The sequence below is a fragment of the Cebidichthys violaceus genome, unplaced genomic scaffold (genome assembly GCF_023349555.1).
Source record: "Cebidichthys violaceus isolate CVI_PGR_0920_01 unplaced genomic scaffold, fCebVio1.0.p SCAF_2, whole genome shotgun sequence".
NCBI lineage: Eukaryota > Metazoa > Chordata > Actinopteri > Perciformes > Stichaeidae > Cebidichthys > Cebidichthys violaceus.
The window spans coordinates 22,863,604-22,877,477 of record NW_027176372.1 but is presented as its reverse complement, the minus strand read 5'-3'; the positions used below and the strand labels follow the sequence as shown (position 1 = coordinate 22,877,477).

The 13,874-nt window shown below is 44.7% G+C and overlaps 1 protein-coding gene across 3 annotated transcripts in view; it reads left to right on the top strand.

The window, feature by feature from the left end:
- The first annotated feature begins 3,380 nt into the window (after positions 1 to 3,380).
- Positions 3,381 to 13,874, top strand: part of si:dkey-237h12.3 (teneurin-3) — an 81,619-nt gene continuing 71,125 nt past the window's right edge. For all 3 annotated transcript variants that reach the window (XM_068715199.1, XM_068715198.1, XM_068715197.1), the window contains exon 1: positions 3,381 to 3,679. The gene's annotated coding sequence lies outside the window, so the exon portion shown is untranslated. The remainder of the gene's footprint in view (positions 3,680 to 13,874) is intronic.

The window sequence follows — 13,874 nt, the reverse complement described above, 5'->3', positions numbered from 1 at the left end:
TTTTCTTTGATATCGTGAACAAAGCGTTAACTTATCCACGTGACTGCGTCTCCTTTTAATTCCACCACCTCACTAAGGCTCACCCTGTGGGAATTCTAATGAGGCCGTTTGTTATTCCCAAAAGATTAGAAATCGACATCATCTCCAAGGTGTTCTGAAACGACGGATGCGGAGACGCTTCCATCTTAAAATAGCCTTCGTCCTGTACCCGGGGTCTGGCACGCCGTTTCTTCTGCGATGTGGATGATGAATATAATCATTTGGGCCACTCAATATGAATTTCACTCAAGCCCAGTTCGGAACTGGGGCACTCCTGGATTACGAGGACCGCGGTCCAAACTCGTAACGTAATTCCCCCCCCCCCCCACTTGAGCCCACAGGCGTGACGAGCTCTTTGAGCCGGTGTGTGCTTTGCTCTGGGAAGCGCTCCCTTGTTCTCAGACCCAGAGGCATCACTTTTGATGTCCACCTTCAAAGAGGTCTTATCGGCCCGTTGCTGTTTTAGTTGTTGGTCATTAATGAAAGTATTACCGACTGCTGCGCCAACATAACTTATCATTTTTTTATTTATTTTTTAAAATGAAATGCCCAGTTGATTTTGCAGATATGATGCACTGCAGCGCCGTATGACTCATTACACGTATCTATGAGGAACTGCTGTGCATCATAACGTTACACATGGATTTTCATTTTACACAGTAGCAGACACAAGTTGGACATACATTGATTTTTGCTGAGTATATGTGTTTAAAAGTGATACATTTCTTACCATAAATTGAATGAATTGTTTTGTTTGTGGCTTTAAAGTTCAAAATGATTTACAGTATAGATTTGTACCACTGTTTATGACCCACTGAAGTTATCGCACAGGGTGTTCGTTTCGATAAATCTTTAAAGAGCGTGAATCTCATATATCATCGCATATCCATTTTGTAATGGTGGTGCACGGACAACAGTCCTCACTTATTGCTTGTGTTTCCTGGATGGCACAAGGTGTCTGTTGTTCCGCTGTGAGATCAGGGAGTTGGAGCTGGAGATCTCCTGACTCTATCGGCAATTTATTCATCCGAATCCACTGAACTCGTCACAGGATCACCACCCAGACTGTGAAAAACACCTGTATAATGTATTATATATATATCCAGGGTTCCCAAATGTCCTGGGAAAAACCTGGAAAACAGCTTCCAGTCGTAGAAAAGGCAGGACAAATATGAGGTTGAAGTCAAAATGTGCTGGGAAATCATTTCAACATGGTTTTATTGAGCTGATGAATGAACTATGATGCTATCCATCAGAGCTACGTGATGTCCAGGATCATATTAACGTTCAAACGTTTATGGTTTATGCCTGCTAGCTGGTTTAAGGTTTGTGATTCAACTCAAGCTAGGTGCAATGGTAGATAATAGTGAATGGGAGGCGGGGGGTCAAAACAAGCCTAAAACAAGGGCTAGACACTGGTACTGGTCCTTATACTTAAGGTGTATGAACCACAGCCTTACATGACATGTTACATGTTTGTAGCGGTAGCTTCACAATAAGGTGAAGTGCTTTTCATATATTCATATTTTCGATTATTTTAATGTAAAAGGTAATTTCATAGATTGGTCATAGACTTCCTCTGAGAGAAATATAATAGTGTCCGTCACATCGTCTCTGATGATATGAACCCGGGTTTGAGAGTTCAACTCTTTAAATGGAAGCGTGAGTCACACACTGGACGCCTGGTTTCGGAGGCATGGACGGTCTAAATGGAAGATGCTATCCTGTTGCATTATGGGAAAGGTAGGATAAGGTTTTTCTGGAGCTTGAACCGTATTATGGACAAAATTTCAGGATATCGCGGTCGCTGTTCAATTTTTTTCATACTTTTTTCTTATATTCGTCTTTTGTGAGTCCCACAGCTTCATGGAGATGTTATATTAAATTGCAAGTAAAGTCAGTCAATAGTTTTATTCTTATCTAGATAGATTTCTTTATGGATTTCTATTAAAGTTGGAATTTGAGTTCAGCTCTAAGTTCACTTTGTCAACGTCTAAAGCATGAATGTGAGAAAATGGACTCGCTCACGGCTCGCCTCAGGAGGACCTTCAGATAAACCGAGTCCTGGACAGTTTTCTGAACCGCTAATAGAGGGCAGAGTTTGACGAAATCTGCTCGGCTGGAGGTGAGTTAGATTACCGCTTTCACTAAGGAAGCGAAGGAATGATTTTATGTTCAGCCAGGCACATGAAAAAGTAGCTGATATTCTTTTAATCAAGCAGTGTAGACATGATGATATAATGCATTCAAAATCCAAGAAGCTATACAATCTGTTTTCCCTGGTAGATATTTTATTTATTGTGTTTTATAAAAAAAATGCTCAGCATGGAAGCAGTAGATGACTAGATATAGCACCACCTAGCAGAGGGACATAGCGGCTACATTTAGAGATCAAGCTAACGAGGAAGCGGCCATTTTCAGTTCAGAGAGGACCGTGTGAAAGAACCTACGTTCTTTTTGATCAGGCGCTGCAGTTTGAGAGGAAGCTTCTCTTAAAAAGTCAGTCAAATATGTCGCCTTCTTTTTAAAAACGTCGACGAGGCGAGATCTGAACGAGGACGCCGCAGCGCTAGCTCTCATCTTAGCACTGACCGAGCATAAGAGTGTGGCGTTAATTAATATGTTTTATTGATATTCTCATTGTTCTGATGTTCTATCATCTGTGATCAAAGGCTGTATATTGCTTTTTACATATTTTTTTTTTTTTTATGCAGCAGTATGTATCACACATATACGCCGCTGTGTATTCTAATGAGCTTAAGATGTCATGAAATATTTAAATAATGAGGATATTCTTCATGTACATGAGCTAAACAAAGATAAATCACGGATTTGTGCTGTGATGTAATTAATCAGATGATGTAGAAACTGAAGCAGAAGCGTTTGAAAAGTGTCAGGTTAAGGTCTGCGCACAGTAACTCAGCGACACTCTCCCGGGTGAATGCTCATCGGGGTTTTATGTCGGAGCCTGTCACCTAGCTCGATAATCTTTTTGGATAACATTCCAGGTTTTTGTGTTTCGAAGGCTGGCAGCCCACCTCCTCCCTCCCTCCCTCTCCCCGTCTCTCTTCTCCCGCTACTTCTTTTGAGGGGGGGGTGGTGGTAAACACGCACGCAAAAAGCTCCTCAGCCTATCATCTGTGACCGCCGCTACAGCCAGACGGCGTAACACGATCCACGATAGAGTGGTAGCAAATCGCCCCGGCCGCTCTCGTCTGCCATCTCGCATATAAGGAGGAGGAGGAGGAGGAGGAGGAGGGGAGGAGGGGGGGAGAGAAGCCCGTGAGATAGGTTGAGCAAAAGAGAGAGGGGAGGAAAAAAAAAAAGGAAAAGAAGAAAGAGAAGGAGGAGGTGGAGAGCTGCTGGGGAGTGCGGCAGGCAGCGGTGGCTGGCAACTAGAACGATACTGGTGTGACTTTCCGGTCCACTAGGTTTTAACCCTTTTGACATCGCTCGAGTGCCGTCCATGTGCCAGAGCGATAGTGTGCTCTTGTGCGGCGTGCAGCTCGTGCAGGAACAGTGGAGAGGAGGAGGAGATCCGGAGCGTTCGTACGTCCAATGCAAAGCAGCGTCGCAGCTTAAGAAGTGGACCTTGATACAGTAACGCCTCAGTGGGGGATCGCTACACGTAATCTTTAAGGTAACTTCTTTGTAATCCTATTTTGAAGAAATTAACCTAAATTCTAATCTGGGTTACATTCACAGATTATTTTTTTAAATCGGTGTTTTTTTTTTTTTGCTGGACATCTGTGCTGGAGTTGAACACGAATTTGCATCTGTCAACTATTTGGATTGTGGCGGAGTGATGTTTAATGCATTGCGAGGGCTGTTGTTCCGGCAGCTCCTCTGTTAGCCGGGGCCTTATTGTGTCCGTAGACAGCTACAGTCTATTGTAATCAGTCCCCTTGTGGATCCTCTTTTTCTTATGAGTGGGCGGTGTGTGTGTGTGTGTGTGTGTGTGTGTGTGTGTGTGTGTCTGTGTCTGTGTCTGTGTGTGTGTTTAAAATGGTACTGCAGCCTAACACGTGTACGTTGATAATACGGCTCCAGAAGCACATCCAGAAGGTTGGACTTCAGCAGGGTCAAGTTGCCTTACAGTCACCTGGAGACGGTGACAGGCTTTGTGGTGAGTTTCAGTGCTATTTTACATAAACACACAAGGTATAGTGATTGTAGTTTTGCTCACATCATCAGAAGCACTGCCTGATTATGTGGAACAAATGGAAAAGAGGGCTTTTAATATTGTATGAAATACAATATTACAGTAGATTGCCGAAAGCTCTCTGAACTGCATCGGAGCGATAAGACATTATACTTGTATTTCTTGGCTCTCTCACAAGAAGCAGCTGAACCCTATTTAGAAACCCGTTCCATATTTAACGTGACATCTATGAAGTGCTGTGGGTAATGTATGCAAACAGTGGGGGTGGGGGGGGGGGGGGGGGGTTACCCTAGGTGTTGCTTTCGGGTGTTGACTTGCCGCTGATTGATCATTTGGGGTCGACGTCACGGCCCTCGGAGAGACAGAGATGGATTGAAGTGCTTAGCAGACCAATAGCTACGAAGACGAAGAGTAATTGGTGCGGAGCGAGCGGTGGCCGATGTAAGCAGAGCAGATGCATCAAACGCAGGAATAAGTCCGATGTAGCCGCAAAGGGTCGTGCGGCCGGCGGCAGTGGCGACACGCGTTTACAGGTAGATGCGAGCAGGTGAATGCAACGAGCCTGTCCTCCTGCATCTCATGAGGCGTCGCAATGAGTTCTTCTTCTGGCCGTACGCTGAGTTGTGGAGCAACGGTAGCTGTATATATGTAGTATAAGGATGAATTACGTCGTCCATTTATCTGTTCCTTTTAACACCGATCAGTACTTTTAAAGCAGCAGTCTCCTGTTGGTCTTCTTGTGCTATAGCAGGGTTCTGGCCTTGTTTGCCTGTGGAGCGGTGTGAAGGGGTAATTGAAGGGGTAATTGAAGGGGGGGGGGGGGGGGGGGCATGCTGCTGAGGGAGGTTGGTATACTGGAGGTCCCACCATCTTTATATGTCAGCGGTGATTACGTTGAAAAAGTGGCTTTTGTGTCCCCGGAGAAGGAGGCAAATTTCACCTCCATGCTGAGCTCCATACGCTGCAGAGAGGTGAAGTTTTTCCTGGTGACATTCGGCACATGTGCAATCAGAATAATAGCTTCAGTGGCATAAATCATTACTGGATGACGATGGACTATCAATACTTTGCACAGGCTTGCTTTCGTGTCACGGCTCTCTCTCTCTCTCTCTCTCTCTCCGTGGGCCGCCGCCGTGCTGCATTCACATTAACAAGCGAGGCCATTTTTTTTGTTTTGTTCCAATTTTCCTTATCTCGTGTTTCACCAGGCAGCTCTGTCAGTCTTATTTTCCTCTTAGTCTTACTGGCAAACACATGACAGGACCTCAGGGCCGGCCAGAGCGCTTTTGCCAACAAAGGCTTTCGTGCATTATGATGTGGTTTCAGGATGAACTGTTCCATAATTTATGTAATGAAAGGATGAGCTGTTGTTTAATTTATGTAATGTCTGAATGAGGACTATTTGTTTTGATACTTGTTTATTGGGGCGGCCTCTCCATGTGGACCTCCTGACATCACGTCACGGTCAACTCAATATCCGGTTATGAACCACAGCGGCAGCTTTGCTAAACCTCAGCACATATTTTTTGATTTGTTTTTAGTCCCAACGATCCTGTTGGTTCAGTAATCATTGCATTGTCTACTTGACTGATGTGTTTTACTTGCATATCCCTGTAGATGAATACATGCATGCTGTATTTACATTACATACGCACCAGATGAATATATATACGTACCGTATAGGCCTACGTTTTGTGTCCACATAAGATATGCTCGGAGGACACTGCGTTGATTGATTTGAAAGGCGGAGAGGGCGCTCGTGTCTGCTTCCTCTAAAGACAAAGCCGATATTACTGTTCATACATTAGCTTCGTATCCACATCTGAAATGATCTTAATAAGCTTTTGGAAAAGCATGTGAGTGTGAAATTGTCCACAGAGTGATGTCATCTGGGAGACACCGAGTCTTTTGTTTTTAATTAAAACTCAGTCAAATAATGTGGATGAGGAATCAGCACACCTGAAAGCTTCAACCGGCGTCCATTGAGGAAAGTTAATTAAACTACGAAACACGCGGTGTAATTACAAAGGATAACTTCAATTCCAAAGATCTGTAGATCATTTAAAAATAATGACACAATGCTGATATACAACGCAGATTTGATATAATTAACGGTTCACTTGTTGCGTGGTGAATAACAAGTAGACCTGGTCGTTGGATGGTCTACTTGCTCGGTTCGAGCGAAACGCTGGTTTTCCATTTAATGCGTAGAATCCTCAAGGTTGCAAACGAGTTTTGAAAAGTAAAAAAGAAAATATGATCCAGGAAGTAAATGGGCCGACAGATGGAATTACATTCGCTGTACGAATCCTATTGATTTAACAAGTGACGGTGTTGCAGTGGCTGTTGTTTACCACAATTTAGACAGGAACTCATTTAAAATACTAACAGACTGTTAAATGACAGTATTACTACAGAGAGGAGCAATACTACGCTGTAAAAATGGAAAGTACTGCATTCCAAATGTTCTTTCAGTGCAAGAAGAATGCAAGTATTATTGTCAAAATGTGCTTTAATGTACCAAAAGCAAAAAGACCTAACGTAGTTTCCCGTTTGCCACTGTGAATATACATGTTATTATTCATTTACTGTTCATTATTTCAATAATATGTAAGTACATGTTGCATGTAGCATGTAGCTCGTTGAGGTGGAACTATACTGTGAACTAACCAAGCATCTTAAACACTAATTCAATCTATAACAATACATAATATTATTCAAGCTGATCATATGTTTTGGATGTAAAATAAGGGTATTTTTAAGCTACTAGTAACTACAGCTGTCATATACATGAAGTAGAGTAAAAAAAAACGACAATATTTCCCTCCTAAATATTGGGAAGAAATGTAAAGTAGAATTTAAATATGAAAGAACTGTAAGTCTTAGATGTTTAGGATCTACTTGTAAAAAGGAAACTGGTGAAAATCAGTCATAATTCTTCTTTAGTGTGTTTTTCTAATGTTGCTCATTGCTGTTTTTATTATATGCACAGCCCTTTGAGGCATGCTTTGTGATATTGGGCGATAATAAACTTTGACTTGACTTTACCATTGTTGCTGTACTTTGGCTTTAAATTGTGTAGTTTGCTCCTAATAACTGTTTTTGTTTTATGATCAATCATCGAGTCATATTCAGTGTCTGCTCTCTCCTTAGCAGGGAGGCCTCCTTATTAAAACCAAATCACACAAACCTTCCCATAACCCTGGACATTGCGTGTGTGTCTGCCTGCGTTGTGTCTGTGCCGTTGGTTCCGTCGGTACCTCAGAACTGTGCATGGGGGGGGGGGGGGGGGGGGGGGGCTTGTCTCGCCACATTGGCCCGGAGCTCACGAGGTAATGATCGTCTCTACCTCGTGTAACGATGATAGGTAAGGGCTGTAGCCCCTGTTCCATCGGCTGTTTACTGCAGACATTTGCGCCTATCATTATCCAAACAGTGATGCCAGTGGGTGGCTACCGGAGCTGGAGGTGAAATAAGCCATTTAGCTGCTTTATGATAGCGATCCCCGGCCCTCGCTGTTTTCACATCCAGGGTCAAAGCCGAGCAGTCGTCTAATCCGCCTCGGTCTCGCAGCTTTCATTAGCGCGGCGCTTGATCAATCAACTCCGCTGCAAGTGCCAAAAGTTTGACGCCTTTTTTTTTTTTGTTTTGATGGAAGTGCTTAACCGCAACAGCGGTTTTGGATCATGGCTGTTTTGCGGGTTCCCCTCGTGTCTAGTTTAACGGGCGTTTAATGTGAATTTGGAATAAGCGACACTGTGAGACTGTAATAAGAGTTTGGCTGCAGAAAAACAAAGTTGACGAAAACTAGGATGGACTTCCACACATTATGCGGTCTGACATATCTGTCACTATGAGTGTAAAATATTTAACAAAACCTTGGTGTTGTATTAAGTATTGATTTTCAGGCTAGCCTCTGATGATGTACGTTCAAAATCCAAAGCGTTTCTTTTAGACTATTTGTTCAAACGTTTAATTGGCCGAGTTGTCAAGGAGGCGGGTTCATAGGTGTCATCCGCCAAATGCCAGACCCCGTCATCGCATCTGCATACAATAGGGCACAGTCAGGCTTCCTCGGCCTCCTTTCATCCGCCTTCACATCTTCCATAATCAGGGGCAGTGGATGGGAACAGAGGCAAAGAGGAGCTTTTTATCCCTCAATAAAAGGCCACTTAGTCAGATAGTTCTCCCAAGACTCATCAGCTTTGGTCTTTTTCTTCTTTTTTTTTCCCTGGCACCACATGAAGGAATTTGTGGAAGAGGGCAAACATTCCATCTAATTAAGAATACCTTTCATATAAGCTCACCTCTCTCCCCTGCAATTTCTCTTTTTTCGCCCGACTCTCCTGCCTGCTCTTGTCTTCTCTCTTTCTTACCATCCATCACAGGAAGCCCAAAGGTGCCCTTCGCAGTTACTGTACCTTTTTCCGGGTTTAGCTCTTGATGCCTTTTGAAATCAGTTGGCGTACCCGTTGGCTTTGATGTTGTCTTTCAGATAGATGCTTAGCGCAACTTTGAAGTCACGACCTAGATGTGGCCCGGAATGTCGAATCGGCGCGATGACAAAACCCCCCGACAGTCCGGTACATATTTGTTTTTGTCGAGGAACGTGAGAGCTGCGCGTCATTAACACACGCGCCGTCATTGGGAGTTTTTCAGGAGTCGGCATTATTTGTTTAGAAAAGTGAAGGCGGGGAGAGAGCGAGCGCGCCGTCTGACTTTGTTCTATTTCTGGGGATGGCTGCTGGAGGATTACTGCAAGTGGCAGAGTATTCATTATTTAGATGGCAGTAGCGGAGTCGGGGGAAACTGGGGCTGGTTTCATAAACCACTTGACTATGACATGTGTGCCGCTACGCTAGACGGGAAAGACTGAAATAAGTTTCACTTCCAAAAACCCCCCCCCTCCTAGCGAGGGCACTTGTAGCAGCGGCTCTCAGACTGCCGAGACGGTCGACGTTAACTGAAACCGACGGAGCAAACGCAGATTGATGGAGTTAATGGATGAAATCGTTGCAAGTTCTCCGGGTTTTTGAGCCCCATATATAGGCTTTGAAAGACATAAAGCGCCCATGCAGCTGCTTCATGGTGCATGTCAGATGTGGTATTATAGTTTTAAATACAGGCGTCTCTGCCGCTTGTTATTGCATTCAGAGTTGAATATCTGCAGCGGGGAAGTCTTTGTTGAGCCTGGCTGATTATGAAATAATGACAGTTTTTTTTTTTGTGTGTGTCCTCGCCCGGCTCCGTATTTGATGAAAAAAAAAAAAGGTTGACTGAAGATATCGGCGGCGGCGTTTTGAAATGGCCAAAATAAAATGTGAATCTGGGATGAGAAAGCTGTGGCGGTTTATGTGTCGCACAAAGCAGAGACTGAGACAGCAGAAAAAAAGGTTTCTTTGTTCTTCTTTTTTTTTTTTTTTGCATAACACTAAGCATCTTCATCGGGTGAAGTGTCTGCCCTGACAGTCTTCAGCCCCGGACACAGAGAGGGTCCCGCCGCTGTGATTAATGCACTGCCACGCCGCCGTGGTGGAGGATGTCTCTCGGCGGTCTCCTTCCCCCTTTCCAGCTCTCCTCCCTGATATTTCACTAATGTGACTCGACAATGAAGAGATTGATAGTGATCATTATGCTGCTCTCAAAGAGTAATGTCGCTTTCCCGGCGTGATCCAGCCAGCTTCTAATTCAACTACAGCTGTGCGTATCGTTACTGTACACACACACACACACACACACACACACACACACACACACACACACACACTGTGTTATGTCGGACCAGAAGCGGTGACATTTCTGGATCGCCTTCCTCGCCGCTGTTATCGCGAAACTCCTGAAGCCCCGCTTGCATATTTAGCGTGGTTGACTTGCGGTGCCTCGGGATGAGTCTCTCCAGCGGAGGAACTTGACACGGGAAGTATTATCCCGCCAAACAAGGCCTCTCACCTCAACACTTTGCAAGCTATATCGCCATTTCCCCAGTACTCCCTGTACAAATACAGCTGCGAGGGTCATTCATTTGTTGTCCCTCGCTCATAGTCCTCACAGCTAGGTTGATTTGTTTATCAGTATGTGTTTAGCCCTCGGCCCCAATCTTCTGAGAGAGAGAGAGAGAGAGAGAGAGGTTTAGCATTTAAATTGGTTGATCCACCGCACGTTTGCTCAACCTGTTTTTAAAGCATTACATTGATGAAAAGCAGACGCTAATCCCTCCGGGTGTGCGACCTTATCTGACTAAACACCTGACAATGAGATTCTATTGTCACTCCGGGAACACCAGGGATTCTCGGGTAATCGTGTAGTTCTGTTCCTGCAGTTATTGACCCCCTCTTTTGCAGAGTGCCGCAGGTTAGCTCGCTACAGGTATGATGTCTGAAGAGCGGGGGGGGGGGGGGGGGGGGGCGGGGTTTGGGCCCGGGGCGAAGGGATACTTGAAAGTCTCTCTAACTCCAGGAAGTCGTACGCCGGCCGTTAGCTCGTCCGCCAAAACGTCTGCTACAGTAAGTCCTCGGTGTCAGGCCGGCGTCCAGGCCTGAGTGAAGACGCCGCGTTAGCATATATAGCTTTCGGAGCTAATCCCAGAATCTCCTGTATGCATTTTCTCTTCCGCTAATATTCACACCGACTGATCCTCTACTTTCACACTTCCCATTGTGTCTTTAGCCGGACGAGACATTTAGTCAATATCGCTGCCTATGAATATGTAGGAGACAAAGTGGCCTTCACCTGAATGTGGCAGATGTGATTTCTAACTAAATCATGGGGATTACATTATTGACAGTGTCTTATACAAACATCGGGATGAGGTCGCTCATTAGTTTCGCGGCGTCCGGAGCACGTTGAGGCATCTCTGCCGATGTCAGCCGAGCAAATTTGCATAATTCAACGTTAGACATCGGCTCTCGATATCACTTTAGCGCCGACGGGGAGAAAGGATGCTATTGTGTGATTAGCGGCGGTGTCAGATTGCGTCCGGCGTCGCAGATTGGCTGTGAAGTGTGTCTATTGACTGCATGCTCAGTCCAGATTTGTTATCGTCCTTGTTGCCTTGGCCTTCTCTAAACTGCAACACCCCGCTTCAGCTTCTTTTGAGCACAGATTGTGTTGGTGTCCCGTCACTTTCCAGCGTCGTATATATATATATATATATATATATATATATACACACTGGGCCGGGGAACCCTAAGGGCCAAGAGGGAAGATGCTATCGATACACGCGAGGAAAGCGTACGCGGATAGCGACGGTCCATTGGGCATTATGGCTGAAATATGACACCGGGAACAAGTGTGACTTGCAGACTGTGGTGCCAACTGTGGGTTTTTGCTGCCGCATCAATACTCAGTGCGCCGTTTAATCTCGTCAACAGTAAAGAATACACAGCGTGGTCATGCTAATATCAAAAGCCCAGCCAGGAAACCAGCTGCTGCCTTTTATAAACTGACGACTTATGGTTTCGCTAAGCCATATGCTGCCCGCTGCCGCCTTTTCTCTCAGATTTCACTTCTCAGTTTCCATTGTCAGTCTCGTTCTTGGCTTTTTTCATGATCCTAATTCTGATGGATGTATTCCAGTGTGAAATGACTTCGCCGGGTGTGAACGTGAACCATCCTTTGCCTCCCACTGCTGCCATTTGGTGTGCAGGAGGGGAGAGGAGAAAAGAAAAAAAGAAAAAGAAGCACGGGGACCATCTGAGGAGACGCGCGAGAACGCTGGCGTGTTGACGACGCACCTCCCTCATCTAATTGAGGCAAAGCAAACATGATTAGGCCCCGAGCTGAAGGACGATCAGTGTTTTCCGCCGCAGAGACGTTTCACAGTCACGCACGTTCTGCTGCGTGCGTCGCTGAGGGGGGGGTGGGGGGGGGACCGGCAGTTTGAGGACAGTGTGAAGCTGCCGCTTCAACCGACAGACACGCCTGCAAACCAGCTTTCTGGTTTTGCCGGTGAATCCTGCACCCCCACTGACCGAAGTCAGTCACCTCTGTACATTTCTCATTTTATTTGCACCTGAAGCACAGAGATTTTTACATCATGAGCCAATCTGATATTCATGTAACCATTGTCAGTAAAAAAGTAATCACTATTTTTTTAAAGATGGACTTCCGTGGTGTAATAAAACCCTCAGCCTCTGCAGCGTAATATGCAGCGTAATATGCAGCGCGTACACATATATATATATATATATATATATATATATATATATATATATATGTGTACGAGGAATATGACTTTAGTTTTTAAGTTGCTCTCACTGTCCTGCACTTGCACACAGTTCAAGAACAGTTTCCAGGAAAGATAGAAATAGACACATATAGCGTGCATTAACGTATCACTATTATGTAAATATATGCATTGCCTACATACAAGTCAGTCTGTTAATGTAAATGTTTAACAAGTAATAATAATGCAAAGAGCGAGGGAATAATGATGAGAACCGTGACCTTTGTGCAGTTGCATCTGTGATTTCACTTAATTTAATTATCCATGTGAATGTGTTAGAAATATGCATCGGTTCAGGGATAATCCTTTATTGCCAATACTGTGGAAACTGTGCAAATAAGGCCTTGCTTTACACAGGTACGGTATAATTAATAAACCCAGGTCCCTCCCATACAAAATATCTTTTTTGTTCTCTCCATCACACCGTACCTTTTTCCCCCACACAATCGACCACCAACAGCGATGAATACCGCTTCAACCTGTAGCCATGAAGCACAATGTCTGCGATAATTATTCTTGATTTTAAAAAAGCCCAAGGTGAGCAAATGAGCGAGCTCCTCCGCGGTGAACGTTCCCTTCCTTTCAGTCGAGTCGTGACAGACTCGCGTCGTGTTCCCGAGCAGCGCAGGACCAAAATTGATGCGGTTCAGATGTAGAGGCGTCAGAGAGAGAGAGAGAGAGAGAGAGAGAGAGAGAGAGAGAGAGAGAGAGAGAGAGAGAGAGGGAGGTGCTAATTGACGCCTGCTGTGGCGCGGAAACGCAAATTGCATAGTTTACACGTACGGCGACCGAACTGCAGAGCTGCTTAGCCCCGTTGAATCATGTGAAGAGGCTAAATGGGGAACGAGCACGGAGGAGCTTAATGGATGCTATCGACACTTTGCTGCTGTTCTGTTACCCTTATTTCGTTAACACCAGCCCCCTCCCTCCCCCTCCCCACACACACACACACACACACATTATAGTTTCAAACAAACACACATTCACCTAAGTTAATTTATCCGTGTAAATGCATCGAAATACATCTGTGGAGTTGTTGTCGAGGGGAGAAAAAAAAATAAAAAAAGGAAAACCATAATTTCACATCACCTGCTGAAGCTGCAGAAGAGGGAGAGAGAGCTGCAGATTCATTTCCGTTATGGAGACACAAAAAAAAGTTTCCTCAGGTTTATTAGTACATATACTCATCAAAGCCATTAGATAGTAACGATTGCATTTGCAGCCATTAGCCTGAATGATATTTTTTTCGCTACTTATGCTATTAGCTGCACAGTAAAAAAAAAAAATGCATTTTGCATATCCAACATTTAGTTGATGTTCCTCCGGAATGAGTCACGATGAGACAAATCAACAGTGTCTTGCGCGGCGAACAGATTTAGCCGTTGGACTTTTGACCTCCTTCGGAGAGGATTTTCTAATGTATGAACTCTAGGAATGATGAGGTTGTTC